The sequence below is a fragment of the Phodopus roborovskii genome, unplaced genomic scaffold, assembly GCF_943737965.1.
Source record: "Phodopus roborovskii unplaced genomic scaffold, PHOROB, whole genome shotgun sequence".
NCBI lineage: Eukaryota > Metazoa > Chordata > Mammalia > Rodentia > Cricetidae > Phodopus > Phodopus roborovskii.
Window position 1 is genome coordinate 3,424,620 of NW_026126432.1, and position 8,668 is coordinate 3,433,287.

At 45.5% G+C, this 8,668-nt stretch overlaps 1 protein-coding gene across 3 annotated transcripts in view; it reads right to left on the reverse strand.

The window, feature by feature from the left end:
• The window catches only part of Jade1 (jade family PHD finger 1), a 60,946-nt gene extending 52,669 nt beyond the window's left edge, over positions 1 to 8,277 (reverse strand). The window contains exon 1 of one of the 3 annotated variants that reach the window (XM_051185668.1): positions 8,197 to 8,277. The gene's annotated coding sequence lies outside the window, so the exon portion shown is untranslated. Of the gene's footprint in view, positions 1 to 697; positions 928 to 1,047; positions 1,191 to 8,196 lie in introns of those variants that run through there. The other 2 variants (XM_051185670.1, XM_051185667.1) reach the window with 2 other exon arrangements.
• Between the last annotated feature and the right edge of the window lie 391 nt (positions 8,278 to 8,668).

The following is an 8,668-nucleotide window of genomic DNA, read 5'->3' on the forward strand; positions in this document are numbered from 1 at the left end:
TTTGCAACTTGCAGTCCCGGGGTGCACACCGCATGTGCATGTGCACGTAAGGCAGCAAGGAGACCCAGAGACCCCACCCCCACAATTTGCAGATGGTGCCAAAGGTTGCAATCTGCAATCCGTTTTAAGTTCATGATTAATAGTTACTTTGCTCAAACGATGAAGCCCTTCCTAATTTCACCGATGAAGTCTTTTTACACTTTATAAGCAATCTTGCTGGAAGTAAAAGGTCTCATTGAAAAAAAAATCTAATTGCCCAGCTTTCTCTTCGCCCCCTTCTCTCTGCCCTTGAATTGATGCAATGAATATTTTGGACATGTGGTGACGCGGTGACAAGAACCAGGGCTGCGGCCACTTCACACAGATGTACACCCTCACACCTATGTTTGGAAAAACATACCCTCATACCCTCCTTCCCCCACACACACTGTCACACACTCTGGAATCATATATGTACGCGAACCTGCGCTCTGCCATAACCATCTGTCTACCAAGTTGCTACTATGCTTTCCACTTTCATGCAGCCTAAGGCACTTTGGATTTTTTTTTTTAATGTATAAACTAAACTGGGTTTCTGCTAATGAAAACGTTTGATGAATCACCTGAAAACCTCATATTCTTCGCACATTTAAAAGGAAAAGCTCTAAGCCTTCGCCCTCCTCCGACTGAAAATAATAATAATCGAAATAGAACTTACTGATTCAACACCGATCAATTCTCGGGCTCCGCGGCCATCCTGGCCTCGTCGCCGGCCCCCGCCCGGCGATGCCCAAGTTGCTGGTGGGATAGTGCCGCGGCGCGGGCGGCCGCCTCCTCCCTCCGCGCTACAGATCCACAGCCCAATCTTTTGGCGCCATATTAATGACGTACTATATTATTTCCACTAGGCAGCGACCTTCGGCATTACATTACTCCCGAGAACTCCCGAGCAAAGCAACAAAACCATCAAATATGGCTGAGCCTCTCGGCTCGTCCTGCAGCCGCCGCGACCGCGGCCTGAGACGCGCACCCCGACCCGCGCGCCCCCGCGCCTCCGCCCCCGCGTACCTGCTGCGCACGGGCTGGGCCTCCGCGGGCTGCGCGCCGTGCCGCATGGGTCCGGGCCACCGAGGCCGCACGGGGAACCGGGCGGGCCTCTGCTGTCGCCCGCGCGCTCCGCCGGCCCGGCGCGCCCAGGCCCTCCCGGTCGGGCGTGCGGCTGGCGGCGGAGGAAGCGCGGGGACGCAGACTCATTTCTGGGTCACTGCTGCCACAGGGGGGAGCACTTTAATCCCCAGCCAAAAGGAGAGGGTGGGGACGGGGAGGGGGAGCTGGCTGGGGCTCGCTCCCATTAACTCTTGTGGTCCTGACTGCAGCCCGCGGGACTCGCCCCCTGCACCCACCTCGGGAGCCCCCAAGAGCTCCAGGTGTCTCCTAGCAGAAAGATGATTTTAAAATCACCCCCTCCAAACTGCTGTCCCAGTTCCAACTCCGGGCGACCTGCAGAAATACATTTCTTACAAATTAGCTTTAAATCAGGTCGATGGTTATTAAAGCATATAGTTTGGGTGAAATGTTTTATTTTTAGGCTGAATAACAAAATAGTTGTTTCTGTAGTAACAGGTTTGAAGGAGTTGCGAATTCGAATGACAGTTTTAGGCACTGACAATCCAGTTCTGGAAGGGGGTATGCCAGTTTTACCTAAATTTGTACTGAACCCACTGCAAATTAGCGTTAATACACTAAAAGAAAGCCATCCTCTGTAAAGTGTCACTACTTTCATGTTACAGAACATTCTGGTCAGAACTGTACATTTTCTCCTTCCAAATAGGACTGGGGCTAATGCTAAAACTTGAATTTAAGACCCATGTAAAAGCAGTCGCCAGAGAATCGTGTTGATACATACGTGTAAAAGTGAGTGGTTGTTGGGTTTTTTTTTTTTTTACATACTACAGAATAACTTTTATATGGAGAATAATTATTTTCATAGAGACCCTGAGGGAATACACATATATCACATTCAACATCCAAACAGAGCAAGTACACATTAAAACTTCCATTTAGTAAATAGGAACAATGATCATCATTAATTACAAAATCAGATATTGAACCCAAAAGACACATTTATGCACTGGGATCATAATTCTGAATATTTTCACACAGTCATAAATGCAGAACATCATAGTCTGATAAATGGGAAAATAAACCTAACTGTGCCTTTCAACTATTTTAGGAAACAAAGTGAAGCAGCCGAAATCCTAAATGTCTGCCTGTGCTCGTTCTTCCCTCCCACATCCTTAATAAGAAGTATAAAGACTCCCTGATAGAATGACTACTGTGCTACCTGAGTCCCGCTCAGAACAGGCAAGACACTGACAATTACAGATGTTTGGGGCTCTTCTGGTTCTGTGTGGCCTACAGTTGCGGTTACTTCATTGCTTCAGGAGATAATGGGGTTTGAATGTCTCTTTGCCTCACTTCACCAACCCCCACCACCACCCACCAGGTAATAAATAGGATAACTTTAAAGCTTGGCCCCTCTATGAGGAATGAGATAAGCTCGGTCTTGTGGTGGAGACCTGTCATCACAGCTGCTTTGGAAGGCAGGGGCAGGTTATCAAGTTCAAGACCAGTCTGGCTTATAGGGTGAGTTCAAGGCCAGACTAGGCAACTCAGTGAGACCCTGTCTCAAAATTAAAAGTAAAAAGCAGGCTGGGGAAGTAGTTCATTGAAAGAGTACTGAGAAGGGGACAAAAAAAGAAAGGAAGGAAAAAAAGGAAGGGAGGGAGGGAGGGAGGGAGGGAAGGAAGGAAGAAAGAAAGATAACCCAAAGGGAGTAAAGAGTAGGCTTTCAAAGATGGTGTCTCCTTCCCACTGCCTTCTCTATATTGTCATCATCTCTCTATGACAAATTGATGGCTACCAAACTAACTTCCAGCCAGTCTTTATTCAGCCTATCGTAAATAAGTAAATACTTATTTAAACCTCTGTTTGGGGTTTAAGATGGCTCAACATCAAGAGCATTTGCTCTTGCAGAAGCCTGGGATGTTCCCATCAACCACATCAATTCACAACCATCTATAACTCCAGTTGCAAGGAACCCAGCATCTTTTTCTGGCCTGCATGGGTATTAGGCACATACATACAATACATACATACATACATGTAAAACACTCACACCATATGCATAGAAGAACTAAATCTAAGGATATTTTTAAAAATAAAGTAAAAGCACTGGTTTGCTTATTTGCTTTTTTTTTCATGACTGGTCTCGTGTCTAAAACATCAGACAGTGAAATCAAAGTTATCAAATTAGTAGAGGACCAAAAAATATAAAATGGCACATAAACCCCCACACACACACCACAGTGGTTTGGTCAAAGCACCCTCTCAGTTATGACAGATTCAGAATACAGGTCGAGGGCTGGAGACTGTAGCTTAGTTGGCACAGTGTTGGAAGCCCAGAAATTGATCCCCAGGACCACATAGAATATTTATAAATAAATAAATCAGTGCTGGTGCACACCTTCAATCCCAGAAACAGAAGTAGGACTAGCCTGGGATACTCAACTGAAGTGTACTTAATAGCCCTGGTCTGGCAGTAGGAAGACCCCCACCAACTACTGTAGGACTCAGGACTTAACTCTTTAGACCCTGCTTTCGCCCCTGAGATGATAGGAATGATGATATGTAAAGGTCTCTTTTCTTACGAACATTTGATGATTTGACTTTGGGGTGTGAAGAGAGGAGGTATACAGGGTCTCACTATGAAGCCCTGGCTGACTTGGAACTCTGTTTCTGCCCAGTGCTGGGATTGAGTTATGCTCCACTACACCTACCTAATTTGATTAACAAACTTACAAAAGTGATGATTCTTTGAAGAAATGGGGGACAACTTGAAACCACAAGAAAGGGGTAAAAAAAATATTTCGTCATTCATGATCAGAATTGGCATTTCTTAAAATAATAGACATCTTTTGCTATCAGCCCACAAATGAAACTTTCATACAACCGTTTTCTAATCTGGGGAAGACAATGACAGGGTTTGCTCTGAGCAACACAGACAGCAAAACCAAGAGTTAAGTGTGTAACTGAGAAACTGATAATTAGGAAAAGGAAAACTCTCATTCCTCTCTGTCACTCTCCTGGCCACATCATCCAGCTCACTGTTGCCTAGTCTCTGGAACATTCCTTTAATTCCCCCTGTATTATCAAGAGATGGAAAGGTGTTCAAGGAAGTTGCTACAAAGTGTGGTAGAAATCCCAAGATGTTACTTTCCTAGCAGATTTGTTTTCATGTGGTAATTACAATGCCACATACCACTTGCATTCCTAGTCATACAAAGCTCAGCCATGGCTTTCCCTATTAACTGATTAAAATTGGGATATTTGTATTCATATTCCTAATGAAGGAAACCATACATAATTATTCCTGTGAACACTCACTGGGTCATTTCATTTGTGCACTTCTTTTTTGGGTCAAGAATTGAAAGGCGACCAAGTGGTGGTGCACGCCTTTAATCCTAGCTCTTGGGAGGCAGAGGCAGGCAGATCTCTGTGAGTTCAAGACCAGCCTGGTCTACAGAGCTAGTTCCAGGACAGCTAGGGCTAAACAGAGAAACCCTGTCCCAAGAGGGTTAAAAAAAAAAAAAAAAAAAAAAAAAAAAAAAAAAAAGGATTGAAAGACCTTGGCAAGAGATGAATTATTCATATTTCAGGACAATGCAGCTTGGTGGCAGAGCTTGGGCCAGGCACTCAAAAATCCATGGGTTCAGTTCCTAATACTACCAAGAAAAAGGCATTGTTTGTATTTGAAATGAGAGGCAGTCCTTCAGGGAGATGAATGAGAAAGGCTTAAGGCCAACTCTGTTGCCAGTTGGTATGTATGATGATGTGTAGATTAAAAAAAAAAAAACAAGGTCTTTGAAAGAATGGGTTGGTCATTTGCATTTTTTAACTTTAAACTTGATTTGTATGTTAAATAAATGTTATTATAAGATGGATTTGTAAGGATAATCTTGAACACTACATGATTGACAAAGATAACTCTGTTAATTTAGTTGGATTATACTACTACATGGAAGAGGGCTCTATTTTCATATTGGGATGAATGTATAGAATTTTTAACAAGTCAAGAAACACCTCTATAGTTCCTGTCTAAAATCTAAGAGAAGCAGCAGAGATAGATGGTAAGGTGAGAGACTATAGTAGAGTTCCCTGGCTGGCCCAGAAGACAGGTCAACATTCCTGAACAGCCTGCAAACCCTCCACATAGATTATGACAGTTTTCAATCCATGGAATGACTAATAACCTCAATACACCTCCCCCATGTCACTTTTGTTGGTACTGGTACCAACTACAGTTTGTTGGGATTTTGTTTGTTTCCTTCAATATTTTTCCATTTCTCTGTTCTCTTTTGCCAATTCTGTTGTTGTTGTTTTGGTTGCTTTAATTCTGCTGTACTTCATACTTTTAACATAGTATGTCAAAGAGAAATGTCTGGAATGGGAGAAGATGTGAATAACTTAATCTATCCCGGTAGAAATGTCCAAGGCTGAGGAGGTCCAAAATAAGAACTCATACATTATCTATAAATATCATAGAACTTTGAAACTTCAGAGACACATTTTTATGTTTTCACAGCCATTTTCATGAAACTAGAATGATGCCAAACATCCTTTGCACCTACGATACTCATTGTTGTTCAGCATTCTTCCATGTGGTTGCTGCTTGTTCATACCTTTCCCTGCTTGGACACTTCACACTCCCTGGGCCTCATCGGCCTGTGGGAATGTCTGATATTTTTATCACCAAGCTCAACTATCTGCCTTTTTGATAACTACCTTTAAGATTTCCACAGCCTTTGTATCCCACCCTATCGTTCTTTTTACCGGAGAAAGGACTCTAACCCCCATCTATCCTTATCTTAGTACTAGAAGGGTTGTCACTGAGAAGGCAATCTCTATCCAACCCTAGCATCACTAGCACAGAGGACTTGTCAAAGACCTATTCCCATTGGCCCCACTCAGACCTGTGGATTTAGAAAGTAAAATCCTGCCATCTACATGTACAGAAACCTTACAGTAATACTAACCCACTGACATTTCAGAAATCATTTCACAAACCCCCAGGAATGATGGTGCATTCCAGTTATTCTTGCCCTTGTGAGGCTGAGGCAGGGGGATCGTGAGTTGGAAGCCAGACTGGGTTACACAGAGAGAGACACTTGCATAGCTAGCTCCTGACCCCTCCCCTCACACTCTAACTAAGTGTTTTCTCAACTGTCTGGTCTGTTTTTCATTCCTCAGAGGAAGATGAAGGTCTAATATTCATTCCTAAACCCCAACCAAACTGGGGATGGAACCCAGGGCCTTGCCTATGTGAGAGAAGCACTCTGCCTCTGGACCACATCTCCAGCCCTATTTTTTACTTTTGATTTTGAAACAAGGTCTCATTAAGTTGCCCATGCTGGTCGAGGGTTCACTCTGTGGTTCAGGCCTTGAATTTACAACCCCACCTCAGCCTCTACAGAAACTGGGATTATAGGATTATACCACAACACTCAGACGAATGTTGCTATCTTTCATGAACCATGGGACTTGAGGATGGAGAATGGAAAGGCTGACAAAGCATTGAGAAGTCGGGAAAGGAATCAGGAGGCCCTTGCAGGTAAGAGAGGAAGGGGGTCTGATGTGGAAGTAGGTCACCCACTGTTGGGAGACAGCAGGCAAACCAGCCTAGAAAAAAGGTGTTGCCAAGGGCAACTATCATTTTCTACCCCTCCTGGGTGGGGGCTATGACACTGAGGGATCCTGGGTCACCGTAGGTGTGCTCACCAGGAAAAGCAAAGGAGAAAAGGATCTAGCTAGGGAAAGGCCTTCGCAGAGGCCTCCCAGGTAATGGCCTCTCCTCCCAGACTCCTGGGGTCCTTTTGAGTAACCACCCCAGGGTCTCTTTATGCCTTTGCCAGAAAGCTCCATTTTCCCCTTTTCTCCCACAATACACCTTAATGGTCTGAGCCCACTTTATTAGCAAATGAAAAAAACAACACAGGTTTCCCTTTATCTGAGGAAGAGCTAGCTATTTGGGAGCTGAGAGATGAAGAAAAGCTGTAAGGCCAGCTATCTTCCACTAGCTTCCTTGAATGTTAATGAAACAAAGGAGGTGAAGTCTTATCGTGGCAGACTTGTCTGGGCTGGTATGTGGGGTGGGGTGGGGGCTTTCCTGAGGCATGCTAGGTTGGGCAACAGTTGAATATTAGGACTGGAAAAAAGTGCATGCCTTTAATGCTAACACTCGGGAGTCAGAGACCTGCATATTTCTGAGTTCGAGGCCAGCCTAGTCTACTGAGCAAATTCCAGGATAGCCTCCAAAGCTACAGAGAAACCCTGCCTCAAACCCCCCACATACACACACTCCTCCGCAAAAAAAGTTGGTGAAGACTCTCTGATCCTCGGGAGCCTAATAAATTCCTTCCTGTGGGCCTACAGTGGCAAAGGAGCCTGGTAAACCAGAGCCTTATAAGCTTTCCTTCTTCTGTAGAAAGATCAGTCTCAGCTTCCCATGACACCAACCCAGACATCCAAGATACCCAGAAAACAGACAGGATAAGGAGAGTGGTACCAGAGGGGACAGCGGGTTCAGAGTTACAACACACAGATTAACAGGCTGCTTTAGGAGGTAGATGATATAGGCCATTTGAAAGAAGAGCACGGGGCCTCGGTAAACAAGCTGCAAAGTTCCACGGTTTTCCTGAGGACTCTTCTGAAATAATTCAAAGATATTAGAGTTCCCTATGGCTGAATTTGGACGGGAAGCAGCTCTGGAGAGAATCGTGGGGTTGGAGACGTAGCTCAGTTGGGGCAGTGCTCGCCTAACATGCACAAACCCGTGTTCCATCCATTGCACAGCACAGATTAGTACTGGTAGTTTGTGCCTGCGGTGCCGGTGCTACCAGGCCAGAGGCAGGAGAGTCACAAATTCCATTTCATCTCAGCTCCAATGCCTGTCCCACCAGAGATGCTGTCTCAAAAGCTTGGTGGGAACGAAGCGGAGAGCAGAGAAAGGGAAGGAAATACCAGACTGATTGAGATCTACGATCACTGGTTCCAGGATATAGTCGCTGTCTCCTACCTCAGCAATCCCAGAAGCCACTCTCATTTCCCTCACCAATTTCTCCTTCTCCCCAGGACCCATCTCAAAGGTGTGCCACCTACCTCAGGACTTTGAGCAGAGCCCCTGGCTTCCTCGAAGGTAATAGGCCACTGGACAAGAATGTCTCCTGCCGTCTGGTACCAAAGTGCAGGTGATCTTTCCTGCAGGCTCTTTTCTCTGGTCTTTCCAGTCACGGTGGGAGGAGTTGACCTTTCCACACACCACAGCACCCACCCGCCCACCCCCATGCTCCGAAGCCCCTCCCAGCCCGCTTCGGCCTCCAACTCTACCTTGTACTTCTCTGACTACAGACTCCTTGGGCGTACATATGAGGCAGGACAGTCCCCCTACTCCTTACACACACCTTTTGAAAGAACAGTGGGTCGCTGGCGGTGATGGTGCACACCCTTAATCCCAACACTTGGGAGGCAGAGACAAGCAGATCTCTGTGAGTTCTAAGACAGCCTGGTGTACTGAAGGAATTCCCAAGGCAGCCTCCAAAGCTACAGAGAAACCATGTCTTGAAACACACAC